Source organism: Peromyscus leucopus, chromosome 1 (assembly GCF_004664715.2).
Source record: "Peromyscus leucopus breed LL Stock chromosome 1, UCI_PerLeu_2.1, whole genome shotgun sequence".
NCBI classification, from domain to species: Eukaryota; Metazoa; Chordata; class Mammalia; order Rodentia; family Cricetidae; genus Peromyscus; species Peromyscus leucopus.
Genome location: NC_051063.1, coordinates 98454214 through 98464059, shown reverse-complemented (window position 1 = coordinate 98464059; position 9846 = coordinate 98454214). Strand labels below are relative to the sequence as shown.

The window sequence follows — 9846 nt, the reverse complement described above, 5'->3', positions numbered from 1 at the left end:
ACATATAAAGTTGAAGATTTTATGGTACTCTGCCTTCTCTATCAAAACAATGTATACTATTATATCACTGGACCTCTTCAAATTATCATTTAACAAATAGATATCCAACATTTTGGTTCTCATCTGATGACCTTGTCCAAAATTTCATTTAGAACAAAACAATCAGCTACAGACCCCGCACTCCTATCTGCTTCAAATCTCACACCCACCTGCATCTGTACATGAACAGCTCACACTGCTTCCACCATTAAAACTGCATGTCAATGGCTAAACTCCACTAACTCCCCAGGTTTCAGTTTTTCTGGTCTCTCCCAAATTATTTTGCTTTCAAAGGATAAATGCTGTTTATACGTTCTTGACACAAAAGATCAAATGCATGCATAAATCGGGCTCAGATGTCTCATATCTAGTAGGAATTATGATGATAAGCAAACATTTATTTGACTCCTTCCCTGCTAATCTTGTCCAATACCCCATAAATATGAACCAGATCATGTTACTTTTCCACATGGGCGTTTATGAGTAAATCCCATCCCACTTTGCTAACTCAAACCTCACTGTTTTCATCTCCTTGGTATCTATCACATAGCCCACAACTGTTACCTCATTAAGGCCAATGAGCTGAATATTCCTTTGTTTTATCTTCCTCCACAATATCCCATCTAAATAAATAACACCACTCATGTTATTGAAGAAACTAATGCTTAAGTATCAACATCAGTTTCCCCTTTGCCTTCCTGCCTCAATAACTCAGTCCTACCAGCTTCATCTGCACAACAGATTCCACATGCATAATCTTCTCTAGATGTCTCCATTCCCACATTCACTTGTATATCAACCCAAACCACCACAATTCCTTTTCAGATGCTCAGCGACTCCTTCCTATAAGACTTGTCTTTCAGATATTGTCAATATCAAAATATTAAATTATTATTAAACATTATTAAATTAGTTCTGTGTCACTCCTTCACTCTGAATAACATCTTCCCTCTTAGAGTTGATTTTATTATGTCCCATAGATTTAGGTGTTTTGTGTATTCAATTTATTTCAATTCTAGAATTTTTAATTTTTTTTCCTTCTGAATTCCTCAGTGATAGAATAGTGATGAAATCATAACCAATTATTGTGGAGGCTGTGTGGGGACACAAGATATTATAAATGGACACTAGGGATGTGGCAAAGATTTGTAGATAGTTTATGTTTACTCTTTGTATGATTTTATTGGTTTGCCAAAATTTGCAGAGCTGTATACTATAAAACACTGATGTCAGTGCAGTAAACTGTGCCTTGTTTAAAAGTGAAAAAGGGATTGGTCCTTTTAATGAATACAAATGAAGCTTTCAAATTCTACTTCTGAAATTTCATCTTGAATGCTAATGAAACCCACATCTGGATTTGTCGTCTTTGTAATTTTTATACATTTAAAAATATAAATATTTCTGTGTTTTTGGAATTAAATCTGTCCACTAACTTACTGAATAAGACTCACCATGATTCCTGTATATTATATCTAGGTATTGCTTTTCTTCTTCCTGAAAGTATTTTATTGGGAATCTTTAGAAGTCAATTCTTCATGTTTGTGTGTGATTTCATTCATTGATTATAATTCAGCTGTGCACAGATGGTCTAGGTATAGAGTTTTATTTCACTTTAAAACACATCCCATTCTTATCTTATTACCACCATTATTATCCAAGTGTATTTGTGTAGTGCATGGCTTATGTAAACAGGAGAATTGAACTATTTTAGTGAATACTGAATTTCTACAACACTAAATCTGTATGGATTTCTTTTAATTTCCTGCTTAACATTTTGAAAATTGATCTCTCTTTCTTCAACTATCATGGATGGCAGACAACATTAACACCAACCTATGAGCACACAGACAAGATGTACTGCATCAACAGAGTTAATTAAAGGAAGATCTCATAGCTATAGACTCTACACAGAATAGCCATATAGAACTAGAAACAACCCAACTGAAAAGAAACAGAAATAAAGGAAATAACTTTCCATAAAAGCTGGGGAAACTCACCTTTTCCCTTGCATCAGAGTCTGGCTACACCAGGTTTCTCTGCAGGTCTGTTTAGTTAGAAATTTTAAATTGGGTTTCCAAATAAGAGTAGTGGATTTTTTTTCCTAGGACCCATGGCTAATCTAATCTTAGGCTATTGGCCACTTTAGCAGTCTGTGGTATGTGTTCCATGTCATGTAATATAATATGCCTTTAATCCAAGTTTTAAAAAGTCCTTGGTTATTCCCACAACATTTGTGCCTCTATTGAACCACGAACTCAAGTCAGTAGGGGTAAAACTTCTTGTTAGGAACCAGTTTGATTCTCCTTTGTTCAAAGTTTCTGTATTTTTGACTTATTGGCTCTGTTTGTTTTGGTTTGGTTTTGTTTGATTTTACAGAGTATTTTGGAGGGAGGGAGGGAGGGAGGGAGGGAGGGAGAGAGAGAGAGAGAGAGAGAGAGAGAGAGAGAGAGAGAGAGAGAGAGAGAGAGAACATGCATCATGAAGCTGGGTAGGTAGAAAGGTGGAAAGGATTTGAAAGGAGTTGCATGGGGAAGAATAAGGTCAAAAACATGTATGAAAAAACTGAATGAGATTTTTTTTAAGTAAAATTGATTTCCAATATTTTTTCTCAGATTAAAGGAAACTCTGGAAAAGCCAAGTAGTAAATGCCTATAATCTCAGCACTTTGGAACTTAAGGGAGTTGGATCCTAAATTCCAGAGAAGAAGAAACCTAGGGTCTTAAACCTCATTAACTGATAGAACACCCCAGGAAAAGCAAGGCAGAAAAGACACCCTAGAGGATTCATTAACTTCCCATTTGTGAAACCAAAATTTCCAAGGGAGACTTTTTCAGATGGGAAATGAGCCCTGCTGAAGCTATGTACAGAGAAAAGCAGAAAGAGTTTGATGAGATCAGAAGGGAAAGAAGCTTGTTCCTGGAGACGTTCTTGGCTTACACCTGACCTCCAGAACATTCAGGTGAGATAGTAGAGGACCTTGGTCATCTCTTCTGATTTCTGTTTGTTCCATGTAGCTTTGGTCTCTTCCCATAGATGGCAGCATGGGTAAAGAAAACTGAGCATCCAGACCCAAGAGCCACCTGGAAACTGACAGGAAGCTAACGGGGCTCACTTCATGCCACAGGCAAGGGGCAGCAGTTTCTACTATTCCCTTCAGATCTGATAACAGCAAAACTATCATTTTACTTCATAGGAAAGTACTAAAAACCCATCAGCTGCCTGGCTCTAACCACTGCCATCTCTAGAGCACACTTGCAGATGAGAGGAAGGAATACAATGTCCTTGACACCTGACATTGGACCGACCCCTGACACACTGCAGCAACTTAGCAAAACAAATCCACTAGCTGCTGCTGAATTAAACTGCATCAGATCTTCTCAAGTGTAGTGAAGTGTCTTCAATATTCAAGCAGCCCAAGGGAAGCTGAAATGGTCAGGCACCTAGGCTTCTTAGAAAGTGAGGGAAAGATGTGTCTCTCTTTTATTGAAATGTATAGACAGCTTCTGGAAATGTTGAGCCGAAGAATAGAGTTCAAAGCAAATGCCAAGGTCAGAAGCTATGGAATCAAATTCCCTAGGTCCTTGGTCTCCTTTTCCTTTCATCTTTTTTTTTTTTTTTTTGAATACTAAGAAAAAATAGAAGGCTTTGAGTGTTTGAGGAGGGGAGATAGTGATCAGAATAAATCAGGGACATGTATGAAATTGCTGAAAAAATTCACTAAGAAAACTGTTATTGAACAGTAAAAAATTGAAAGATAGAATCAACTGGGATTGGTAAAATTCTGTGTTATAATCTAGACCTGGGTACTTCCTCTTTTGTAGGAATGTCAATACAGGACCTTGTGGATATTGCTGACTTTGGATAATAATGAAAACCCCCAAGGAACCCCTAACTCAAAGAGATTTTTTGATTAATATTTTAATACTATTTAACTGTTAACATACTAACGTCCCACAGAGAAGCCACGGCAAACTAATGAAGTGTGTGTGTGTGTGTGTGTGTGTGTGTGTGTGTGTGTGTGATGCCATGTCATGGCTAAATGATTTGCAGAAACAAACCTTAAAACAGCTGAGAGCTGAGTCATATCTCCATCTACATACACATAATTTTAAAAAATCTTAAAAATGAAATGTAAAAAAAAAATAGTGGTATTTCTTTGAAATTGGTTCAGAGTTTCACATTTGGAAGATTTTTATTCAGAAACTAACTGAAATATTTAAAGTGATTCCTTAAACATTATACTACAATCTCACATGCTAGGATAGTTCTTTGATCATAAGAGATATCTTTATTTTTCTAGAAATATGTTCCAGGTTTAGTTTCCTGAGTATTACTTTATCAGGTGATTTCCTAATATTTATGCTACCTATTTCACACATAGATGGATTTTCATAGATATTTGAGGAGACAGACAGAGAGCAGGGGGAGGGGAGAGGGAGAGGGAAGGAGAGATATAAATCAAGAAGTAAAGCTATTTAGAAAGATCCCAAGTTATTGTGGTCATTCTGGGTAGCACAAGGGGTTATTGATGTAACAATTAACAATTTGAGTTGATATTAGCAAAACCTAACTGAATCATATGTTTTCTAGGAAGCTAAAGAGACCACACAGAATGGAGGTCTGCAACTCCACCTCTGGAAATGGCTTCATCTTAGTGGGGATTCTGGATGACAGTGGTTTTCCTGAACTGCTCTGTGCCACTATCACAGCCCTGTACTTTTTAGCCCTGACCAGCAATGGACTGTTACTCCTGGTTATCACCATGGATGCCCGGCTCCATGTTCCCATGTATCTTCTGCTCTGGCAGCTCTCTCTCATGGACCTCCTCCTTACATCAGTTATCACTCCCAAGGCTGTAATAGATTTTCTCACCAAAGACAACACCATCTCTTTTGGGGGCTGTGCCCTTCAGATGTTTTTGGAACTGACACTGGGTAGTGCAGAGGACCTCCTTTTGGCCTTCATGGCCTATGACAGGTATGTGGCCATTTGTCATCCTCTGAACTACACGATTTGAATGAGTCACAAAGTCTGCTGGCTCATGATAGCCACATCATGGATTCTGGCATCCCTCAGTGCTCTAGGATATAGCATCTACACCATGCAATATCCTTTCTGTAAATCCCGGCAGATCAGACACCTGTTCTGTGAGATCCCTCCATTGCTGAAGTTGGCCTGTGCAGATACCTCCAGATATGAGCTGATGGTTTATGTGATGGGAGTGACCTTGCTAATTCCCCCTCTTGCTGCCATCCTGGCTTCCTACTCACTAATTCTGTTCACTGTACTCCACATGCCCTCAAATGAGGGCAGGAAGAAAGCTCTTGTCACTTGTTCTTCCCATCTGACTGTGGTTGGGATGTGGTATGGGGGTGCCATGGTCATGTATGTCCTGCCTAGTTCCTTCCACAGCCCCAAACAAGATAATATCAGCTCAGTTTTCTACACAATTTTCACTCCAGCTTTAAATCCTCTCATCTACAGCCTGAGGAATAAGGAGGTCACAGGGGCTTTGAGGAGAGTCCTGGGGAAAAGGTTGTTGTCAGTACAGTCTACATTCTAGATGGTTCTAATAGCTGCCTTCTAAACTTTATTCTTCCTAAAAATTAGAAGATTTCTACTATGAATGAAATACTACTGGTAATATAAAGAGAATAAAGGTGTTTGGGTTTTTTTTTTTTTTTTGATAGATAAGTATGGGATACAACATTGTTTTAAAATTCTCTTTGAGGCCGGGCAGTGGTGGTGCACGCCTTTAATCCCAGCACTCGGGAGGCAGAGCCAGGTGGATCTCTGTGAGTTCGAGGCCAGCCTGGGCTACCACGTGAGTCCCAGGAAAGGCGCAAAGCTACACAGAGAAACCCTGTCTTGAAAAAAAAAAAAATCTCTTTGAATATTATGAGGTATTTTATAGAATGAAGTTAAGTTACACTGTTTAACATTACTTTCTATGTCTTTAAAAGTTAGACACCATTTTTCCAATGTAACTGCTTAGTGTAGAGGTTCAAATTGGCTTTACTATCTGCACACAGATATCTGAACTATCTGAACTTTTAAGTCCTTGTTGGACGAAGAACCATGAAAAAGAGTTTCAAGTAGATAGGTCACATATTAATTGGAGAGGATTCTTGAGATTTCCATAAATGTTAAACTACTTAATATTGACCAAAAATAATATTGACAGTCAATAATTTGTTTAAGGCTTGGTGGAAATTTATATCATGTACATTCTTTCTCTCTTCCCAAGTATCAGCATTTATGGATGTTCTAATAGGCATCACAGTTCAGATTCTCTCTCTCTCTCTCTCTCTCTCTCTCTCTCTCTCTCTCTCTCTCTGTATATGTACATGTGTTCTCTTTTATTTTTTCTCTTTCTTTCTTTTAGTGATGGGAATTGAAATAAACTCTTACTATTCTAGCTTGAGAATAATAAAATCAAAGAGCAGGATGAAACAAAACTTTTCCTTTTTTTCTAACATGTAGTAAAGTGTCTCAACAAACACAAAGAATCCATATGTTTACTCTTGTTCTGTACATAAAAATTTCACAATCTGTACTGTGTCAAAATATCATATGGTACTCTGTGTACATTCCCATGTTTTGATGGTTTTTATGTTGAGATAAAACACCAGACAGGACTGTCACCATTGAGAGTACAATTGACAACCAATGCTCCCATAGATATTGGGAAAGGAACATGATGACACACTATTGGTGGGATTATAATTTGTCACAGATGCTTTAGAAATCAGCCTGAGGTTTTCTCAAAGAAAACTAGAAATAGATCAATGAAGAATTTGGAGGGAAAAATAATTTAAAATTTGAAAGTTAGGAGACAGGGACAATGTTGTTTTTCTTCCTAACTTAAATATGCAGTACTATGGGGTTGGTATTACTGTTTGTAGAAATTGATAATATCCTCTGTGTTTTAACAAGAAGGAAATATCATTATAGCCTCTTCATTTATAACACTAAACAAAGTTCTTATTAAGTTGAGCTCATACAAGCTAAAAATAGAACACTGGTGACAAGAACTAGGGAGATTTGTAGGTGAGGGCAAGGAACAGATGAATGTTAGTCAATGGGTGCTGAATCACAGTGGGATAGCAGCAAGAGTTTATGCATCACTACTGAACAGAAGGATGATTATAGATACAATAATATTTAGTTCATTCCAAAAGCCAGAAAAAGAATTTGAAAGGTATCATCATAAAGAATGAGTAAATATTTGAGGAGATAAATGTATTAAACTTGATTTAAATATTATACAATGGATATATGTACAGAAACATAACATGACATATTAAGATATAAACGTGGTTTTGTTTTTTGATGTAACATAAAAATATTAAAAAAATAAGTTTTTAAAGAAAATAAATAGAAGTTAGTATATTGGAAGTAATTAAGTATCAATTATGTGTAAAACCTGACACTCATTTAGATAAATTTCCCTCTATTTTTGAGTCTGACACTTACTTTGCTATGCTGATGTGTTCATGTAGAGGTTTCTTCACCTGCTGGTACACAGTGATATGCTCTGTGTTGTATGGTGGTAATACAGATGCTGGTGAAAAGTCTATGGCCAGCTGTTAAAACACAGAGGTCAGAATTCAATGCAGCTCACTTTCTTGTGTAACTTTGAACTTGAACTTAGCCTTTTTGAGCCAAAACTTCTGTAACTATAAATTTCCAGTGACAAAAGACCCATTTTACAGAATTGTGGAGATTAAGATAGTAAATATAAATACATTTACTGAGGCATGTGGAATATATGATGACATTGTACATCTACTTGTTATGAGAAAAAATTGCCCTGGGAATTGTGAGTAGTAGTATATGACAGCACATGGGTGTTTTGTAATGTAACTAGCTATTTATCACTGTCATACAAATGCTGTTTTATGCATGTTTTTATATGTGTTAATTTTAATTAGCAATAGTGAGCTCTCGTGTATATTACTGTCTTTCCCTGAATAGTCTTGGAATTAAATGAAAATTGCTTTCATGAAAATATTAATCATTTTACATTTTATTTTACATTAAAGTTTTGTGAATGTATTATTGGCAATACTATATCATTTAATTTGAGTAATTTATATTTTTCTTGTTAATATTTTTTACAACATCAAGATTGAGGATATAGATACTATGGTGATTATAATATTGGTTAAAATTTATATTCCAATTTATCACTTGACATTAAAATATATGGTGGGAATTTTTAAGGAGGCAATTTTCGCCGGGCAGTGGTGGCACACGCCTTTAATCCACCACTTGGGAGGCAGAACCAGGCAGATCTCTGTGAGTTCGAGGCCAGCCTGGTCTCCAAAGCGAGTTCCAGGAAAGGCACAAAGCTACACAGAGAAACCCAGAAGAAAAAAAAAAGAGGCAAGGAGGAAATTTCTTCAGGAATGCATCCCCTGAGAGGCTACCTATACCCCATAGATTGTTCTAGACCCACACACATACAGAAAATAAGAGATGGACTCAGAGGATTCAAAGAGTGGATGAATTGGGAGGAAAAGCAATGCAGTGAGTAGAGAAGAGTTTGGAGGGAAGGAACTAGGGGGTAGATTTTATAAAAGCGCTTTATATGAATGCATGAAATTTTCAAGAAAAAAATTATAAAAAAAACAATAAAAAATGAAAGCTAGGAAAAATCTATATATTTTAAGATTGTCATGTTTTCTTCTAATGGTATTTTAGAAAATAACTTACATGGTCACTTTAGAAGAAAAATTATTATTTTTTTTACAAATATTTTCTATTTTAATGAAGCTGATATCCCTTTGAAACCCATGTCCCAGGCCAAAAAGTAAGACAGATTCAAAAGGAGCAGTGTCTGTTGCATACACTTCTGCATTAGTAATTTTTTTTAAATTTTCTTTTTTTAAAATTCATTCTTCTCTTATACAACACACTCTGATCATAGCCTCCTCTCCCTCCACTCCTCCCAGTTTCCCCTACCTCTCATCTTTCTCAAACCCATTGTTCTTCCATTTCCCTTTAGAAAAGTACAGGCCTCCCAGAGCTATAAATTGAATACAACATAACAAGATGCAATAAAACTAGGCACATACCCTCATCAAGGCAACTGAACAGGAGGAAAAGGGTCCCAACATCAGGGCAAAGAGTCAGAGACACCCAAGCTAATCAACTGCAATGTAAATGCACAAGACCTAGCACAGTCCCATGCATGCTCCATGATTGCTGCTTCAGTCTTGGTTGGCCCCTATGAGCTCTGCTTTGCTGATTCTATGGGCCTTGTTTTCCTTGGGTCCTTGACCCCTCTGGCTCCTACATCCTTCCTCTCCCTCTCCTAGGGTATTCTCTGAGCTCCAGCTAATGTTTAGCTGTGGGTCTTTGCATCTGCTCCCATCAGTAGCTGGAGGAAGCCTCACTCAGGGCAATTGGTCTAGGCACTAATAAAGGAGTATAGCAGAATATCATTAGGAGTCATTTCATCGACTTTTTTCCCTTCTCTTCCCCTGCCTTTTCTTTTCTTTTTTTCTTTTTGTCCCCCAGTAGTATGGACAGGTTGTAGGTTGAAGATTTTGTGCCTCGATTGACATCCCAGTCAAACTACTAGAAGCCTTGCATGGTTACAGAAGATGATCAGATCAGACTCTATATCATCCTTTACTAGGAGTCCTCACTATGTTCAGACTCCTTGGTTGCAGGAATTATCTACTGAATAAGGTTTCCACATCTCCAGCCAAATGCCCCCCAGTTCCAGTCATCTCTCCCATACTCTTTCCCTTCATCCCTCCCTCCTCCACCTGATCTCTCATGTTCCCTTCTCCACCC

At 37.3% G+C, this 9846-nt stretch overlaps 1 pseudogene; it reads left to right on the top strand.

The window, feature by feature from the left end:
- Window positions 1–4651: 4651 nt before the first annotated feature.
- LOC114710263 lies at window positions 4652–5602 on the top strand (annotated as a pseudogene).
- The last annotated feature ends 4244 nt before the right edge of the window (window positions 5603–9846 follow it).